Source organism: Ranitomeya variabilis, chromosome 1 (assembly GCF_051348905.1).
Source record: "Ranitomeya variabilis isolate aRanVar5 chromosome 1, aRanVar5.hap1, whole genome shotgun sequence".
NCBI lineage: Eukaryota > Metazoa > Chordata > Amphibia > Anura > Dendrobatidae > Ranitomeya > Ranitomeya variabilis.
The window spans coordinates 1,074,135,295-1,074,156,152 of record NC_135232.1 but is presented as its reverse complement, the minus strand read 5'-3'; the positions used below and the strand labels follow the sequence as shown (position 1 = coordinate 1,074,156,152).

Below are 20,858 nucleotides of genomic sequence, written 5' to 3'. Positions count from 1 at the left end.
GCCACGGGTAAGCCTGCATTTCGACTATTAGACGCACCCCCCATTTTCCCCCCTTTTTTGGGGGGGAAAAAGTGCATCTTGTAGTCCGAAAAATACGGTAAATGAAAAAAAAAATATGCAGTAAAAGGTGATATCAAGTACACAGTGAAGATCCCAGAAGAAAGGAGGTAGGCCAAAAAGACACTAGTATATGGGCAGAAGAATATAACAAAGGATAGTCTATAGGCAAATAATATAATGACAATTTTCAAACAGATACATGTATAGTAAAAGAGTATGGGCATAAATTACCGTAATTAATCACATGTACCCAATAACTACTCTGCATAGAATGTATAATGTAAATAGTAGGTGTAATAATAATAATATTAGCAATTAGAAATGTAATATAGTTTTTCTTATTCGCTGTATCTTGTTTATGCAGGCATTGTAGGACCTTAGGTATCCATGGTTATGACCACTTGCTACTAACTAACTGTCACTATATCAGTGGTCGTAACCATGGACAACTAAGGTCCGGGAATGCCTGCTCATTAGCAAAGAGACATAGGCAATCAGAAAAACTATACTACTTTTCTAATTGGAGGTAGTTCCTAATATTATTATTCTACCTAGAACATATTTGGATAGGATCTTGGAGATAGGAATACCATTTTAGTAATTTAGAAACTAATGTGTAACTGTAAGTCATATTCAGCAGGACAAATGTCAGATGCAATATATCTGATCAATTCCTTCCTGTAAAAATTAAATTCCTATTGACTACTAAACTCATCTTCATTGCTGCAGTTGCACTACACATTACTGTTGGGAGACTCTGTTCAGTGTTTTAACCCCTTCATGACCTTGGGATTTTCCATTTTTCCGTGTTTGTTTTTCACTCCCCTCCTTCCCAGAGCCATAACTTTTTTATTTTTTCTGTCAATATGGCCATGTGAGGGCTTATTTTTGGCGGGAAGAGTTGTACTTTTGAACAACATCATTGGTTTTACCATGACATGTACTATAAAATGGGAAAAAAATTCCAAGTGCGGTGAAATTGCAAAAAAAAGTGCAATCCCATGCGTGTTTTTTGTTTGTTTTTTTGGTAGGTTCATTAAATGCTAAAACTAACCTGCCATCATGATTTTCCAGGTCAGTACGAGTTCATAGACACCAAACATGTCTGGTTATTTTTTATCTAAGTGGTGAAAAAAAATTCCAAACTTTGCTAAAAAACAAAAAAAACAGCCATTTTCCGATACCCGTAGCGTGTCCATTTTTCGTGATCTGGGGTCTGGTGAGGGCTTATTTTTTGCGTGCCGAGCTGATGTTTTTAGTGATATCATTTTGGTGCAGATACGTTCTTTTGATCGCCCATTATTGCATTTTAATTCATTGTCGCAGAGACTAAAAAAAGTTATTTTGGCGTTTCAAATTTCTTTCTCGCTACGCCATTTAGCAATCAGGTTAATCCTTTTTTATTGATAGATCGAGCAATTCTGAACACGGCGATACCAAATATGTGTAGTTTTGATTTTATTTCTATTGTTTTATTTTGAATGGGGCGATTTAAACTTTTATATTTTTTTTATTTATTTCATATTTTTGTAAACATTCTTTTAACTTTGGCCATGCTTCAATAGCCTCCAAGGGTGGCTAGAAGCTGGCATAGCCTGATCGGCTCTGCTACATAGCAGCGATCATCAGATCGCTCCTATGTAGCTTAATAACAGGCTTGCCATGAGCGCCGACCACAGGGTGGCACTCACAGTAACCATAGAGGTTTCAAGGACCTCTATGGTTACTATCCTGATGCATTGCTGACCCCCGATCATTTGCCAGGGGTCGGCGATGCACGCATTTCCGGCCGCACGGCCGAAAGCGGTAGTTAAATGCCGCTGTCAGCGTTTGACAGCGGCATTTAACTAGTTATTAGCAGCGGGTGGATTGCGATTCCACCAGCCGCTATTGCGCGCACATGTCAGCTGTTCAAAACAGCTGACATGTCGCGGCTTTGATGTGGGCTCACCGCTGGAGCCCACATCAAAGCAGGAGATCTGACCTTGGACGTACTATCCCATCCGAGGTAAGGAAGGGGTTAAGGCTTTCTCACCTGATATATATTGCTTAGCTATGAGCTCTGACATAATGTGACTATCCTGAGTCACACTAAAATGGTTGATGTGTTCCCTGCCTCGACTTTCATGCTGATTGACTGCACAATAAAATGTGATAAATGAAAGGCACTATGTAAAACTCTACATGGTTACACCAGAAGACATGTCTGTTGGTGATGCAATCTTTTGCAATGCTTAAAAAGGCGTTAGAAATTTTTGGAGTGATTTGTACAAGATGAATTACAAATAGTTTGAATTTGACCAGATCTGCAAATTCTAAAGCCCAAATTCATCAATACTAGTGTTTTTCATGATGATGCAGAACATCCTCTCTTATATACAGCGCTGTCCCTTATTATATAATATCATCTCTTGCTATTAGTGTTGAGTGATACCGTCCGATACTTGAAAGTATCGGTATCGGATACTATCGGCCGATACCCGAAAAATATCGGATATCGCCGATACCGATACCTGATACCAATGCATTTCAATGGGACGCAAAGTATCGGAATGGTTCCCAGGGTCTGAAGGAGAGGAAACTCTCCTTCAGGCCCTGGGATCCATATTCATGTGTAAAATAAAGAATAAAAATAAAAAATAGGGATATACTCACCTCTCCGGCGGCCCCTGTATCTTACCGCTGTAACCGGGAGCCTCCGTTCCTAAGAATGAGCGCGTGAAGGGCCTTCGATGACATCGCGGTTTCTGATTGGTCGCTTGACCGCTCATGTGACCGATCACGCGACCAATCAGAAGACGCGACGTCAGCAGCGACATCATCGAAGGTCCTTCACGGGCTCATTCTTAGGAACGGAGGCTCCCAGTTACAGCGGTAAGGTCCAGGGGCCGCCGGAGAGGTGAGTATATGGATATATATGGATATACTCACCTCTCCGGCGGCCCCTGGACCTTACCGCTGTAACCGGGAGCCTCTGTTCCTAAGAATGAGCCCGTGAAGGACCTTCGATGACGTCGCGGCTGACGTCGCGGCTTCTGATTGGTCGCGTGAGTGGTCACATGAGCGGTCACGTGACCAATCAGAAGCCGCGATGTCATCAAAGGCCCTTCACGCGCTCATTCTTAGGAACGGAGGCTCCCGGTTACATCGGTAAGATCCAGGGGCCGCCGGAGAGGTGAGTATATCCATATTTTTAATTTTAATTCTTTATTTTACACATGAATATGGTTCCGATACCGATTCCCGTTACCACAAAAGTATCGGAACTCGGTATCGGAATTTCGATACAGCAAGTATCGGCCGATACCCGATACTTGCGGTATCGGAATGCTCAACACTACTTGCTATGTATACTGCTTTCCCTTATTACTTACAGTATTGTTCTACTCATTTATGGTTACTTCTGCCCTATTAGATAGAGTCCTCTCAAATTATGTATGGTGCCATCCCTTTTTAATATATTAATACTGACGATCAGAACTGCTCTTCTTAGTCATACTCGTGGTGAGAATCTAGAAATAAAAATCAACACAATTCTTGGCACACACATACATTTCTTACAGCTTCTTATTTATTTCAGCATAAGACTCTGCTGACTGTTGAAATAAATAAAAACCTTAATTAATTTAGTGTCCTCTCTTATTATATACTGTATATTGCGTCAACCAGTTATGACATAGTGTTCCTTCTCATTATGTATAGTGTTGTCTACAAAAGAAATAAGTTTGTGCGGTGTGCTATGAGCTTTCTTTATTCCTTATCACTTCTTACAAAATATGAACTAAAGATGCTGAGGATTTATAATATGACTTATCACATGACCCATTTTCACATAATATCTTTTTCATTAGTCATGCAACCCGTCTACCTTTAATGTGCCTCTACTAACCAGTGGCAACAAATACCTGTTGAACAAGTATTTGCCTGTTAAAGTGATTAGTCAATAGAGAATCACCATGGCCCAAACAGTATGGCAAATAAAGAAGCAAGGATAAGCCCCAGACCAGGGCTCATATAGTATGACCCATGAAAAAGCAATAGCTTCTTTTAATGAACTAACTTTTTAAATACACACACAGCAGATTTTACAGTATATATGACAATAGTCAATTTTTTGAATAGAAATATTTTGTGAACTCTACTCTAGGCCAATCTCTTTTAAAAATGTTAACCCACCGTAATTTTACACAAAGTATGTTAAACTGTATGGATGACAAATTGAATCCTTAAAGTTTTTTTGGAGAGCTTGTTTGGGAGTTTTGTATCCCCCCTTAATGCAACAATAACCACTATAACTGTATGGATAAATAATTGAATCTATAAAAATGTATATTCTTTTTTCTTGTATACCACTGTAATGTAACAAGAACATCGTTAAACTGTATGGATGAATAATCGAATCCATAAAATATTTTGGAACTTTGTTGTAGCTTTATGTACCACCGTAATGTAACAATAACTACATTAAAATGTGTGGATGAACAATTGAATGCATAAAAATGTTTTTAATGATTTTATACATCATCATAATGTATCAATAACCATGTTAAACTCTATGGATGAATAGTTGAATTCCTAAAAATTTTGGAAGAGTTTTTTTTTAGTTTTATATACCACCATAATGTAACAAGAACTGTGTTAAATTGTAAGGATGACTATTTGAATCCCCCAAAAAATTCAATGCTTTTTTTGAGTGTTATATACTACAGAAATGTAACATAAAGCATGTAATACTCTCTGGATGAGTAATTGAAAGAAGAAAAAAAATTCAATGCTTTTTGGAGTGTTACATACCACCAAACTGTACTACACAGCATGTAATAATCTATGGTTGAGTAAATGAATACAGCAAAATGTTACAATGCTTTTTGTAGTGTTATATACCACAGAAATGTACCACAAAGCACGTAAAAATGTATGGATGAGCAATTGAATCAAGATAAATTATTCAATGCTGTTTTGAGTGTTACATACCACAGAAATGTACCATAAAGCAGGTGATACTCTATGGATCAGTAGATGGTCAAATCAGCAGTTATGTGCCGGAAAAGAGGCGGGCTCAGTGCCAGAGCAAACATCAGAGAGCAGACACGACATGCCCCATATATATAAGGAGCATGTGGTAAAGGGGTTAACTTAGTTACCAGTATTATTTAGTGAAAAACATTGTTTTATTCTGTTCCTTCTACCGTGTTAACTATGAGAGGCAACAGATAAATTCCATTATTGAAGTAAGATAAAGCTCCATTGGGTATAGTAAGTATTAAAAGTAAAGGATATCTGAAGAAAAATAAAAGCAGAATCTAACACTATTGAGGATATGTGGAACAGCCAATATATTATAGTTATTGTCTTTGTGTAGTATTGCAAAGCAAGCCTAACCCAATTCCCCACATACACTGCTTGAAGTATACTCTGAGTAGCCAGAAACTGAAGTTTATTTTGATTCTGCTAAGTCTGCCCACTATTTAAAGAGAATCTGTCAGAAGGATAAACCCTCTTAAACCATCTTTATGGGCATGCAAGTCATCAAAAGTTGAATAAAGTGATACCTTGATACCTGTGATCTGATATTTTATTCCAGAAAAATCCACTTTTTTCTTATATGAAAATGAGCTGTTAAGATCTATTGGCCTAACACAATATGAAGATCTGCCTCCAGAGCTTATGATAAATGAAAGAGGATGTTACCAGTGTAGAACATTTAATGTCTGACACTTGGCTCTTATAGTAGCACACAACTCTGCAGTGAAATCAGAACTAACACAGTAAGCAGAGCTAACACGTTACAGCAGAAGTTACATTGTTTCATTACAGGGTCTGGAGAATTTGTGGTTATTTCCAGAAGAAGTGCTTGACACTTCAAAATGCATTGAATAAAAACCTCAAGTTTATTAATATGTTTCGTGAAATGCCATCTTCAATAACCGGCAGCAACGAGAATATCCACAAATTCTTCAGATCCTGATACTCATCGGTTTATGAAAACCTGTGGATCCACAGCAGCTGAACATTTATCCTAAAAGGTATATGGATCAGGTTAGCATAATACAATAAAATATTTGCATTGTATGTTGGATAAAACCCTATTTGCTCTATTTTTTTCCTTTGTGCATTGTCTCATTACACACGTTTGCATGTATAGTTGTCCTCTCCTAGTGCTGTCAGCTCTCCTGCAGAGCTGTGCTTGATGATAACCAATACAGTACACCAGAGCTAGCACAGTACAGCAGAGTTGAACCTTGTATTGTTACAAGTGCAAAAAACACATTTACAGTTTTACTCTCATAGTGCTCTCGCTTCTGCTGCACTGCCGTACCCTTTCTTCCCACACTCGCTGAATAAAATGTAATCCAAAGAATTGTGAAAGGACAAATGTTTTTGTTGTGTTTGTAATGAGTCAAGGTTCAACACTGCTGTACTGTGCTAGCTCTGTTGTACTGTGTAGGTCATAGAGCTTACAGCACTAGGAAAATGCAACTTTAGATGCAAATGTGTTTGTTCAATTCTATTGTACCATGCTAGTTCTGGGCTCACTGCAGAGCTGCCTTGATTATGAGAGAAAAGTTTCAATCATTACATGTCTCACACTGGGAATTATTATTATTATTATTATTTATTTATATAGCACCATTAATTCCATGGTGCGTTTCATGAGAAGGGGTTACATACAAAGTTATAGATATCATTTACAGTAAACAAATTTACGATGACAGACTGGTACAGAGGGGAGAGGACCCTCTCCTTGCGGACTTGCATTCTAAGGGATAATGGGGAAGAGACAGAAGGTCAGGGGTGCACCTTTCATTTAAAATTAGGCCGGTTTGTGGGTAGATCTCTGTACAGCCCATAGATGTTAACAGCTCATTTGTATATGAGAAGAAGAACGTGAATTTCTCTGGGATAAGACATTAGACTGCAGATATCAAGGTATTACTAATTTTGCATGACAAAAATTATTGACAGATGCCCTTTAATGTTGCAATAGGAAGTTGTGCTGTACTATTTGCAAATCTTCCATTAGCAGTGGGACTTCCTTGTTTTTACATGGCTTTATTTTTAATTTCTAACCATTGTCAACACATGGGGCATTACAGTTGATCTAATATTGTCGAATATTTAATGGTTATGTATAAGAGCACTACCTAAGGACCTCATTGAAACTCATAACCTACAGCTCTGGCAAAAATTAAGAGACCACTACATCAAAACACGGTCATGGGCAGCCCAATCTCCAGACCTGAACCTAATTGAAAACCTCTGGAACGTAATCAGGAGGATGATAGATAGTCACAAGCCATCAAACAAAGAAGAACTGCTTAAATTTTTGCGCCAGAAGTAGTGTGAAAGATTAGTGGAAAGCATGCCAAGATGCATGAAAGCTGTGATTAAAAATCATGGTTATTACACAAAATATTGATTTCTGAACTCTTCCTGAGTTAAAACATTAGTATTGTTTTTTCTAAATGATTATTAACTTGTTTTCTTTGCATTATTTGAGGTCTGAAAACAATGTTGTTTTTTTAATATTGACCATTTCTCCTTTTCAGCAAAAAAAATACTAAATTTATTGCTTTGAAATTCGAAGACATGTCAGAAGTTTATAGACTAGAAGAACAATTTACATTTTACTCAAAAATTTACCTATAAAGAGAAAAATCAGACAAACTGAACATTTTGCAGTGGTCTCTTAATTTTTGCCAGATCATTCTCCGAACAAATAGTTTAATATTTTAAGAAGGCCAGAAAGCTTACATAAAAAAGCTCACTTTCTAAAGACATCCACAAATATATCCTGGAGGACTGTAGGTGGAGACAATGTAATACTTTTGGCAATTGTTTATACTTTGTTGCTAAATCAGCATGCTGCACAGAATTGTGTGACTGTAGTTTGTTTAAAAAAAACCTGGGCCTTGCTCACCCTCACTGGGCCAAGCACTGATTCTCTATTGCTACTTCCATTATCTGCTATTGCATGCATAGCTGGCATCATGTGGAGAGACACTCAGTGCTAAGTGAGCTTGCTGATTGACTGCAATGCTATCCATGTGATGTCAATGCTGCAGACAATAACATACACAGGGAACAATGAGGAAGACTCACCACTGGACACAGGGAAAGTAAGTAAAGGATAGAGTTCTTTTAAGCAAACTTTGCCTAGGGACAAGGATTTTCTTAAACCAGACAAGCCCTTAAATATTTAGTTTGCAAGTCACATTCCCATATGGATCTAAAGTAATGTTGCATGCCATATATTAGTAAAAGGTGAGCATTACAGAAGAGATATTTACCTTTCACCATCATTTGGCAGAAAACATAATATATAGATGGCAGTAATGTCAAGGAACCAAGAGGAAAAGGTGAGAGCTTTTCCACAGCCCCAGTGTTTGCACATCCCTGGATTATGCAGCTGTCACTCAGTGAATAAAATCCATCAAAGAAAATATATGAATATTTCTCCATGTGTGTCTCAGTGTGTGTGTGAGCATATGTATTCATGCTTGTGTTATAATGTATATATGTGTATGTGATACAGTATATATGTGTATACGTGTAAATCCACGTTTTTTATGTGCTTGTGCATGTTGTTTACTAGACAAGTACTGTATGTTCACAAACCTCCGGATCGCGGGTGCTGGGCAGTGATGTCATCGTGCCCAGTCAGTGCCGATACAAATGTCGATACAGCTGCCCTTGCGGTGATGGGCGGGGGGCCCACTGCTGGCACCGGGCCCCCCACCTGGTCTGGGGCCCCATAACAGCCGGCGGCAGAGCAGGGAGATCCATTCTCTCTGCTCTGCCACAGAATGTAACTGCATCGGCGTGCTGTGCACGCCGATACAGTTACAGTAGCATAGCTCTGGGTGGGCCCCCTCTGAGCACCAGGCCTGGGGCGACTGCACCCTCTGCCCCTGCGGTAGCTGCGCTACTGACTTGAGGGGATTTTCACTGTTTAGGCACATCAGAGGCTCTCCAAATGCAACATGTCATCCAGCAATTGTTTCAGATAATTTTGCATTCAAAAACTCAAATAGTGCTCCTTCTCTTCCAAGCGCTGCCGTGAGACCAAATAGTGGTTTTCTTCCTAATATGAGATATCGGCATGCTCAGGAGAAATTAAACAACAAATTTTGTTGGACATATTTTCCTGTTATCCTTGTCAAAATAAAAAAAATTGGATCTGAAGTCAATTTTTTGTGAAAAAAAAGTTAAATGTTAATTTTTAAAAAATAACATTTCTGTGAAGCACCTGAAGGGCTAATACACTTCTCCAATCTGGTTTTGAGCAACTTGAGGGTGCAGTTTTTAGAATGGTGTCACTTTTGGGTATCTACTTTCATATAGACCCCTAAAAGTGATTTCAAATGTCATGTGGTCCCTAAAAAAGTGATTTTGTAAATTTTGTTGGAAAAATGAAACATTGCTGGTCAACTTTTAAGGCTACTTTCACACTAGCGTCGTTTGGAATACGTCGCAATTAGTGTTGAGCGATACCGTCCGATACTTGAAAGTATCGGTATCGGAAAGTATCGGCCGATACCGGCAAAATATCGGATCCAATCCGATACCGATACCCGATACCAATACAAGTCAATGGGACTCATGTATCGGACGGTATTCCTGATGGTTCCCAGGGTCTGAAGGAGAGGAAACTCTCCTTCAGGCCCTGGGAACCATATTAATGTGTAAAAGAAAGAATTAAAATAAAAAATATCGCTATACTCACCTCTCCGACGCAGCCGGGACTTCAGCGAGGGAACCGGCAGCGTTGTTTGTTTAAAATTCGCGCTATTACTTGGTTACGTGAATTCCCGGCTTGTGATTGGTCAGGTCGGCCATGTTGCCGGGACGCGGACCAATCACAGCAAGCCGTGACGAAATTACGTCACGGCTTGCTGTGATTGGTCCGCGTCCCGGCAATATGGCCGCCCTGACCAATCACAAGCCGTGACGTCACGGGAGGCTGGACACGCGCTCATTTTAAAATGGGCGCGTGTCCAGCCTCCCGTGACGTCACGGCTTGTGATTGGTTGCGCCGCGGTCAACCAATCACAAGCCGGGAGGCTGGACGCGCTCATTTTAAAATGGGCGCGTGTCCAGCCTCCCGTGACGTCACGGCTTGTGATTGGTTGCGCCGCAGTCAACCAATCACAAGCCGGGAGGCTGGACGCGCTCATTTTAAAATGGGCGCGTGTCCAGCCTCCCGTGACGTCACGGCTTGTGATTGGTCAGGGCGGCCATATTGCCGGGACGCGGACCAATCACAGCAAGCCGTGACGTAATTTCGTCACGGCTTGCTGTGATTGGTCCGCGTCCCGGCAACGTGGCCGACCTGACCAATCACAAGCCGGGAATTCACGTAACCAAGTAATAGCGCGAATTTTAAACAAACAACGCTGCCGGTTCCCTCGCTGAAGTCCCGGCTGCGTCGGAGAGGTGAGTATAGCGATATTTTTTATTTTAATTCTCTCTTTTACACATTTTAACATTAATGTTGTTGCGATACCCGATACCACAAGAGTATCGGAATCCCGGTATCGGAATTCCGATACAGCAAGTATCGGCCGATACCCGATACTTGCAGCATCGGAATGCTCAACACTAGTCGCAATGCGTCGTTTAGGAGAAAAAACGCATCCTGCAAAGTTGCCCGCAGGATGCATTTTTCCCCATAGACTTACATTAGCGACGCATTGCGACGTATGGTCACACGTCGCATTTGTCGTGCGATGGATGCGTCGTGTTTTGGCAGACCGTCAGCACAAAAAAAGTTACATGTAACTTCTTTGTGCGTCGTGTCCGCCATTTCCGACCTTGCATGCGCGGCCGGAACTCTGCCCCCTCCTCCCCGGACCTTACAATGGGGCAGCGGATGTGTTGAAAAACTGCATCCACTGCCCCCGTTGTGCTTTTATTTCACAGCGCGCGTCGGTACATCGGGCCGACGCTAGTGTGAAAGTAGCCTTACCTTTATAACTTCCTAAAAAAAAAAATTGGTTCCAAACCTGTGCTGATGTAAGGTAGTCATGTGGGAAATGTTATTTATTAATTATTTTGTGTACCGTATGTCTGTGATTTAAGGGCATGAAAATTCAAATTTTAAAAAATGCATAATTTTCAATAGTTTGAAAATTGCCTAATTTTCTAAATTATTGCCAAATTTCCATTTTTTTCTAAAATAAACTCAAGTCATACCAAATAAATTTTACCACTTTTGTGAAGTTCAATATGTCATGAAAAAAAACAGCCTCAGAATCACCAGAATCCGTTGAAGCATTTCAGAGTTATAACCTCATAAAGTTACAGTGGTCAGAATTGCAAAAATTGGCCCAGTCAATAACGTGCAAACCCCCACAGGGGTAAAGGTGTTAAAGTTAAACTTGTACAGAAATGTCTCATATTTTAGAAATTATAGCTATGTAACAAAGTTTAATGACTTCTCAAAAACTGGAACTACATGATGTTTTCTTATTCATCCATGTCTGAAAAGCTCTAGTCAGGATTCTACTGGTTCTCTTGTTATCAGTGAGCTGTGCATTTGGGAGCTGAGATGACAGCTACGCTACTTGCCATGGCACATGTCGGAAAGTAAAGTGGAGATGATGAAGAGACTGCTATTTTTTTCCAATAATTTTAAACTTTGAAGAATTTCAAAAACAGCTATGTATAATGAAAAACAAATGTATAGAATAAGTAAAAAATCTGTAACCAATGTAAACTGAAACAATGCTAAAAAGTAGATATAATCTTTAAGTTAAACCAATCTTTATTCATTTTACTCAACCTTTAAATTGCCGGCAAAAATTATATAGGATTATGCTCACTGAAATGTTCTCTGCAACATACTGTATGTTGCATTAAACCCATCCATACTTCCTAATGCATAATCAAGATAATAAGTAGGTCAATTTAGCCCTAAAAGAATCATCTATATACTAAGTAACGATATACCATCAACACTTTTCTATTTCCTCCAGCATCTAGAGCTCATAAGTGTGCAGGTTCAGAGCTAGCTATTCCATGAGTATAACATTTGTAGTCACATGATGAAAGCTGGTCAGAGAAGGTAAGGCCCTCTCAAAGTCCCAGTGGTCTGGAACTTGTAAACAGTGCCACCCCATGATAAATCTTCTACGTGAGTTGTGCTGCTCAATTTCTACATATACAATTCTGGATTTACAGTAATGTGCAAAAAGTTTTAGGCAGTTATGGAACAAATGCTGCAAAAAAGAATTCTTTAAAAATAAAAGAGTTAATAGTTTATTTTTGAATGAACTTATGAGAAATCAAAATCAAACCAATAATTAATGTGATAACTGCTTGCAAAGTTTGCCTTTGAAACAGTTATTTAAGAAAATGAGCAGATAGGTTGTTCCAAATATCTTGGTGATCTAACCACAGAACTGTTGTGGATGTAGGTTTGCACAAATCCTTCTGTCTCTTCATGTAATCCCAGACAGACTTAATAGTGTTGAGATCAGTTCTCTGTGGGGACAATGTCATCACTTCCAGTATTCTATATTCTTTGTATACTGAAATATTTATTAAAGGAAATATCTAGGTGTTAGGGTTCGAGTTTCCGCCTCTGCACAGGGGGAATCTCGGGCCATCTCCGCTGTGGTCTCCCATTCTTCTCCTCCCACAGTGGAGGCTGCTCAGCGGAGATGTCGGTCTTAGCGTCTCGCTCAATCTGACTCTGTGAGGAGGATTACTGCTGCTCTTCCAGCTTCTGATATTTTAGTCAGTGCTGGGCAGCGGCGAGCAGACGCTTTTGGGACTAAAGGTACCGTCACACTCAGCGACGCTGCAGCGATATAAACAGCGAGCCGACCAAAACTAGATCGCTGGAGCATCGCTGTTTAGGTCGCTGTAGAGACGTCAAACACACCAACTCCCGAATGATGCAGGAGCGATCCAGTGACGTAACAGCGACTCACTTATTGTTCTCGCTGGATGTTAGCTCCATGTCAAACAGCTGGGATGTAATGATCCGACAAATTGCAGCGTTGCCAGATAGGCGTGTTTCTCCACAGGCTGACACCCAGGATGTGACGTCCCGGCGTCCCGGAATATAAACCGCGACTCTACAGCGATTTATTCCATATTGTTTGAGAGCTGCATCTTCACGTTGCCTTTCCATCGTCCTGTCCGGAACGATCCTCTGCCAGCTACGATCCTCTTCTCCCATGAACGTTCTGTCCGGAACGCTGTACTCAGTATACTGCAGGCGTCTTCATCGGTTCTTTTCTTGCTCATCAACTGTATGAAATATCTTTGAGTTGTTGTTTGTTTCTTCTGTGTATAGTTATGGCTAATGCAGCAATGCTTATCTACGTACACGGTAAAATGATGTATAAAACATCTCTGGCAGCCATCTTGTGCATCTGGCAAGCGGACGAACAAGATGGAGACACTTTAGGATGCGGTTAGCAAACTCATGCGCACACTATATGGAAAGGTAAACAAACTCTTTTGTGTCTGCCTTGGCTTGGCTGGCCCTGGCCTGCTCCGCTAGTTAAGTAAAAGAGCACACAACATAATGGTAAAAAGAACATTTTTTTGTTTGTGAAAAACTGGGAATATAATTTTTTATTTTTTTTAAACAATTAACAAACAAATTAACAAACAAAAAAAAAAATTACATCTTCCCACAGCCCAACAGGTGTCGCAGTGTGTGGCCCTGCTGCTTTACTTGCTCCAGCAGGAGCGCTGCTGTTTGTTCAAGGCGCTTTTGCTTCGCCAGCAGCTCTCTCACGGTGGGCGGTTCTGTGGATAGAAGAGGTCGGAGAACGGATGGTGATTACGCTGCAAATACGGCATGTGTGAACATACCCTGAGATTTACTACACACTCAATTTGGTCCTGTCCCAGAGGGCGAGAACGTTTTTTTTTTTTCGTTTTTGTCGTTGTCAAATGTGACATCCCACCGATAACCCCTCCCACTGTTTGTATACTTACGGAGAAGGGACGCCTGTTGCTCATCCCTGGAAGAGGTGCTGCTGACCTCCCATCCCCTCGCTCGGGCCACAGCTGCCGCAGCTAAAAGGAAGCAAATACATATCTGGTTAACAATTGAACACGCCGTTGGGAAGCGCTCGCAGTTTTGGTCACTTACGAATGCTCGCCTGTGGGGAGAATGCCGCCGACCCGGGGGAGGAAGATGAGTGGCGGAAGGGAGGTGTCGAGGATGGTGGAGTGGTGGTAGGGCGCCTGGTCCTTACTGCGCCAGTAATGTATACACTATTTCAGCTCCCCTCTAATGTCCCGTATGCAATAATTAATGATGGTTAACATACGTGACGTCCCGGGCTGTGGGCTGCTGCTGGTGGTGCTAGAAGGCGTGCTGGCAGGTGCTGGTGCCTGTTGTCGGCACCGTTGTCTCCCTACACAAACATTAAAGAACCGCAATGTTTAGAAAGCAAAAGTACAGGGCTCCATACTAACAAAAAATTAAATACCTAGGCGCCATTGGCGGCAAGGAGTAAAATGAAATTTTGAGTCGCCAAATGTACGTACATATATAGAAAATAGAGATCACACTTCCCAGTGATGCTATACTCTGCATTGTCTGGGGGCTCTGTTGTTCAATGGTCTGCCTGGCCTGGGACACGTATTATTGCATCACTAGGAAGCACCTCACGGCAGTGCGCGTCTCCTGATTCCCCCCTCCCGGCAGTTGCAGACATCACAAAATTTTATATGTTGGTGGAGATTCTGGAACCCCTGACCTGACCATTTTTCACATTCCCCCCTCCCGGCAGCGTGCGTCACCCGATTCCCCCTTACTGGTACTTGCCTTGACTGGTATCCGCCCGCAACTCTGCCAGAAGCTGTGGGGTTTTGAATTTAAGGTCCGCCCACTTTTTGCACAGCTGGAGCACACTGCGGCAGATGCCAAACCTCCTCTCCATGTGCCCAGCAATGCGGCGCAGCACGTCCTGCTTGTGCAAGTTGATGTGGGCAGGTGCCGTCTGCAGACCCTCATAGTCCCAGTCTGTCATTTTCCGTACAAAAAAAATCGCAACTCCGCCTGGCCTAAAGGAGCGCAACATTGTCTCATCGCCATTTTGCCTGAAATGACGCTGAACGGCACCGCCTAACCACGCCCAGAGGAGGACAGCGATCCGCATCGCTATAGCGTCTCCCTTTATTCACAGCGTTGCGGTTGTGACGCCGGCTCCTGAAATCACTCTTGGGCGTTCCCGGTTTCAAGCCGCAGCGCTTTTCGTCCTGGTAACAACGTTTCAGTGGCTTGTATTGTGATTTTTGGGTATCTATGGTGTACGGCCGTTGCGTCAACGCAGCTTATTAGCCCTGTGTATTTAATGTATGTATGATATGCGGTAAAAACGCTATGTGTGAATGCTACATTACAGTATTGGATGTCTTGTGTCAGTTTAGCAAATCATAAGTACTAATTCTTTTTTTTTTTGGGCTTTTTCAGGTTGCCATGTCTATTACAGATGTACCTGTGATTGTAGCGCTTGTTGGTTGCAGCTCACCGCCAGCTGGAGGCCCACGTGCGGAACACTCGTACTAAGCGACAGCGCCGCATGTGGAACAGACAGTGGCTGCAGAAGAGGAATCAATTGTCCCATATGGCCTAATAAGGGAACTGCAGGAGAACAACCCGCATGATTTCAGGAACTACCTGCGAATGTCAGAGGATTCCTTTAATGTGCTACTAGCTGCTGTGGAACCTTCTATCAGGTGGCAAAATACCAGGATGCGAGCTGCTGTCCCTGTGGATGAGAGACTGGCTGTCACGCGGCGGTTCCTGGTGACTGGCAGGTCTATGCAAGACTTGCATTACTGCGCAGCTATTTCCTGATCCCTGCTCAGCGTCATCATCCCAGAGACATGTAAAGCAATCGTCTCAGCTTTACACCGCACTTACATGCCTTTCCCGGAGACCCCGGATGATTGGAAACAGATTTCCCATGGATTTAAGCAGCAGTGGCAGTTCCCAAATTGCGGTGGGGGCTTGGATGGGAAACATAAGTGAAAACACCGTGTGCACAGTCACTATATGGTGCATAGACTAGGTTCCCACACCATCAATACAAATAAAAAAAGAAGTCTAGCACTCATCTTCAACAAACGTGGAATAGATTTATTTGTAGCACTTGAAACGTTTCAGTCCAAAGGGACTTTCATCAGTCACTACAGTATCATAAGAAAATAAAGAAACAAAAAATGAAGTACAACCAGTACAAAAATAACCAAGGTATATACAGGATAACATACAGTAACATATAAACAATAAATTGACATACAACGTTCGCTTGAGGCAAGAGGTCAAAATGGAATATCATACTAGAATAAGATATAAAGGCAGTAGGTTGAACCGCAAATATCTACCCCCCGGGTCAAAGAAAGTGAGACAATAAGTGACCATAAGAGCCCACACAATGGAGAACGTACCGTGCTAATGATAGCCAGTAGGGCTGTGTTCATGGGGAAAGAAACAGTACCCAATCAATGTACCTAACGTAAATAAACAGGAAACGAAAAGAATGTTTGTAAAGAATGCTTATAAAGGATATCCTGGAGAGGATGAAAAACCAAAGGTATGACTAAAATACTCACAAAGACGCCACCACACTATAGGGCACAAAGGATAGGAGTAATATAACTTAGGCAGAGTGCTAGTATGGTGGGGCGATGATCACCTATAAAGTAAAACACCTGCAATCTGGGAAAAGAAAAAAAAAAAAAAAGAGGGGATTCAGACTATTGTCAAACCTAAAGATATGGGGCGCTCCAGTAAAAATGTGCCAAGTGTCCGTGAAACATATTACCTGAGGATGATGGTAACAGGAGAAAGCGAGGCACGGCCTCCAGACACGGAATCCACCGCAAGTCTGGGGAGTGTGGATCTGTCTGTGTATAAATAGTATAGGAGGCAGGAGCCGGGTAATTAGGGGGCGGTGCCGCTAAACAGGATGTGATGTGGCGTTGGGTAAAAAAAAAAAAAAATTGAACGCTGTATTATCTGTGTAACAGTGTCTAAATTGAGACGAATATGCTGAGTATGATAGAAGGTGAAATCTGAATACCTATAACAAGGAAAAAGTATGGTATGAGACACTTAGTGGGTCCGTGATATAGTTGCATACGTCTTATGGCATTAATGGTGTCTAGAGTACATTATGGAGACACCTCTTCTGTTGACCCTGCAAACGGAGATGTAACCCAGTGCGAATGGCGTCTAGACGAGCACAGGGTTTCAGGCTTGGAAAGTCTTGGATCCAGAAGGAACTATGATGATGCGACGATTTGCAGGGAGAAGTACTGTGACTTTTTCAATGGGCCAGGGGCTGTCCCATGGCAGCATCTCCACTCCAGCACTAGCGTAACTGTAGCCATTACTTTTACCAAGTATTATGGAATACATTATTTTGGGTTGATGTGCTCTCGTGTACTTGTACCATGTATTATGGAATACGTTTTTTGGGGTTGATGTGCTCTCGTGTACCATTTTGTTGATGACCCATGCAATTCCTTTTTCTGTCTCAATGTCTACATAAATATATATCTATCTATCTATGCACATACTCTAGTTCTGTATCAAACATATCAATAAATATATCTATCTATGCACATACTCTTCTTCTGTATCAAACATATGAATCCTGGGAGTCCGCAGCATCCTCTGCCCTAGCGCTTTCATGATTTTCATCTCTCTCTCTCTCTCTCTCTCTCTCTCTCTCTCTCTATATATATATATATATATATATATATATATATATACACTAGATGGTGGCCCGATTGTAACGCATCGGGTATTCTAGAATATGCATGTCCACGTACTATATTGCCCAGCCACTTAGTATATTGCCCAGCCACGTAGTATATTGCCCAGCCACGTAGTAAATTGCCAGTCACGTAGTATATTGCCCAGCCATGTAGTATATTGCCCAGTCACGTAGTATATTGGACAGTCACGTAGTATATTTCCCAGCTACATAGTATATTTCCAAGCTACGTAGTATATTGCCCAGTCACGTAGTATATTGCCCAGCTACATAGTATATTGCCCAGTCATGTAGTATATTGCCCAACCACTTAGTATATTGGTCAGCGACGTAGTATATTGCCCAGCGATGTAGTATATTGCCCAGCCACAGAGCCACATAGTATAGAGACTTAAAAAAATAAATATTTTTTTATTATTTTTGACATGACATATTTTAACTATTGATGCAGCATAGGCATAGGGGATTACGGAGTAGGGGAGGGACTAATTTTTTTTTTTAATCTTTATTTTTATATAGCGCTAACATATTATGCAGTGCTTTACAGTTTGCACACATTATCATCTCTGTCCCCGATGGGGCTCACAATGTAAATTCCCTATCAGTATGTCTTTGGAATGTGGGAGGAAACCGGAGTGCCTGGAGGAAAACCACGCAAACACGGAGAGAACATACAAACTCTTTGCAGATGTTGTCCAAGGTGGGATTAGAACCCAGGAAGAACTTATAAAGTTTATTAACATATAAATATATATATATATATATATACTCACCTTCCGAAGTCCCGTTGAAGTCCTTCTATACTCACCATCTGCTGCCTTTCCCTGGGACCAGAAGCTGCCGCTTGCAATGGAGCGGTCCCGGGAGCGGGAAAGGCGGCGGAGGGTGAGTATAGCAGGTGTGTTTTTTTTATTATTTTTTTTTTCACATGACATATTTTAACTATTGATGCTGCATAGCCATAGGGGATTACGGAGTAGGGGAGGGACTAATCGGACTTAAAAAGTTTCTTAACATATAAATATATATATATATACTCACCTTCCGAAGTCCCGTTGAAGTCCTGCTATACTCACCATCTGCCGCCTTTCCCTGGGACCGGAAGCTGCCGCTTGCAATGGAGCGGTCCCAGGAGCGGAAAAGGCGGCGGAGGGTGAGTATAGCAGGTGTTTTTTTATTTTATTTTTTTTAACATTACATTTTTTTACTATTGATGCCGCATAGGCATAGGGGATTATGGAGTAGGGGAGGGACTAATCGGACTTAAAAAGTTTATTAACATATAAATTTATATATACACTCACCTTCCGAAGTCCCGTTGAAGTCCTGCTATACTCACCATCTGCCACCTTTCCCTGGGACCAGAAGCTGCCGCTTGCAATGGAGCGGTCCCGGGAGCGGGAAAGGCGGCGGAGGGTGAGTATAGTAGGTGTTTTTGTTTTGTTTTTTTCACATGACATATTTTAACTATTGATGCTGCATAGGCATAGGGGATTACGAAGTAGGGGAGGGACTAATTGGATTTAAAAAGTTTATTAACATATAAATATATATATACTCACCTTCCGAAGTCCCGTTGAAGTCCTGCTATACTCACCATCCGCCGCCTTTCCCTGGGACCGGAAGCTGCCGCTTGCAATGGAGTGGTCCCGGGAGCGGGAAAGGCGGCCGAGGGTGAGTATAGCAGGTGTTTTTCTTTTATATTTTTTTTAACATTACTTTTTTTTACTATTGATGCCGCATAGGCATAGGGGATTACGGAGCGAGCACCGGGTAGTGAGTGCAGGGGAGTAGGCATAGGGGATTACAGAGCTTATGAAACAGAAGTTTCTATTGCTTTCAAGCCAAGAACCCTACAGATGTTGATAGTAGGTGTCCATCTCGCTGTACTGGTGTGTGGCCGTAGGAGGTCCTTGTGAAAAGTCACCAAAAGAAGGGGGTGGAGGTGGTGTCCGGAACTGCAAATAATGTGGGCCAGGTCTGCGGACAGGAGTGCTGTGCATGGGCTCCTGCTGGTGTCCCCAATAAAACTGGAAACTGGGCTGACGGTCGCTGATGGTCACCGTTGATGTCTCACTCAGTTTGCCAGCGGCTGCCGCGTGCAAAACCTCAAACATTAATCTCTCCGCGTGCGTTCGCTGGGTAACGTCCAATCTGTTTAACCATTCCGCAATGAAGGATGGGAATCCGGTGAGCTGGGTTGTGGCATGCTGGGTCATTATGTTGTTGGCCAGTGCCAGGAGATCCACAGGTGTGCCCGCAGTCGCCTTTCTTTTGCGAGATGGCCGCTGTGGACGTGTCTGCTCCTCGACACACGGGCTTATGGAGGACTGAGGGGTCTGGTCATCATTCCCTTCCGGTGTTTCCAGCTGTTGCAGAGGCACCTGCGAGTACAGGAAAAAAAAAAAAAAAGTCAATAACATACACACAAATCAGGCCTAGAGAGCCCCCACCTCCCCAACACCTCTATGCCCGTCCATGAGAAGCTATGAGGAACAGTTATCTAGGTAGCAAACCACAGGGGTTACTGCTTACAGAGCTGGGCTGAACTACTTTCGCCGGCTGTACTGTACGAATGTGCGGAAGACACGAAATGTAAATGTATGTTATAGACTTTTGAAATAAGACAGCATTTAAAGGAAGGGAAGGACTGTTGGGACATACTTATCTGAACAGGAAGTGGCAACTGTTATTATCTGGGGGATTAAACATGAAAAACGTGAATTATTATTATTGGAAACCGTGCAGTCTCATAAACATACAAGACACATGGCATGCTACAAGCAGGGAAGCTAGGGGTACTTACATGCTCGTCAGGAGACTCCGGCAGGATATCTTCTGCAGATGCGCACAAAAGCTTGTCACGGTGTGCAACGGGCGAGGGATTTCCTGGTCCCAAGTGAACGCCAGCAGGTCATAGTACCACAACTTGGGCGCATAAATGTCGTCGGTTCCGGCCCCAGACTTCATGGACTTTTCCACCTTGTTCAGTTCTTTTTTGTACACTGTGCAGAGAGCCTGGATCTTCTTCCGCACAAT

General features: G+C 42.1%; 1 long non-coding RNA gene across 1 annotated transcript; it reads right to left on the bottom strand.

The window, feature by feature from the left end:
• Window positions 1–13,478: 13,478 nt before the first annotated feature.
• On the bottom strand, window positions 13,479–17,153 carry LOC143787976 (uncharacterized). The gene is made up of 4 exons (XR_013218523.1): window positions 16,863–17,153; window positions 14,358–14,444; window positions 14,020–14,100; window positions 13,479–13,827 (listed from the first exon to the last, which is right to left on the bottom strand). It is a non-coding gene; the product is annotated as an uncharacterized LOC143787976 (long non-coding RNA).
• Window positions 17,154–20,858: the final 3,705 nt, after the last annotated feature.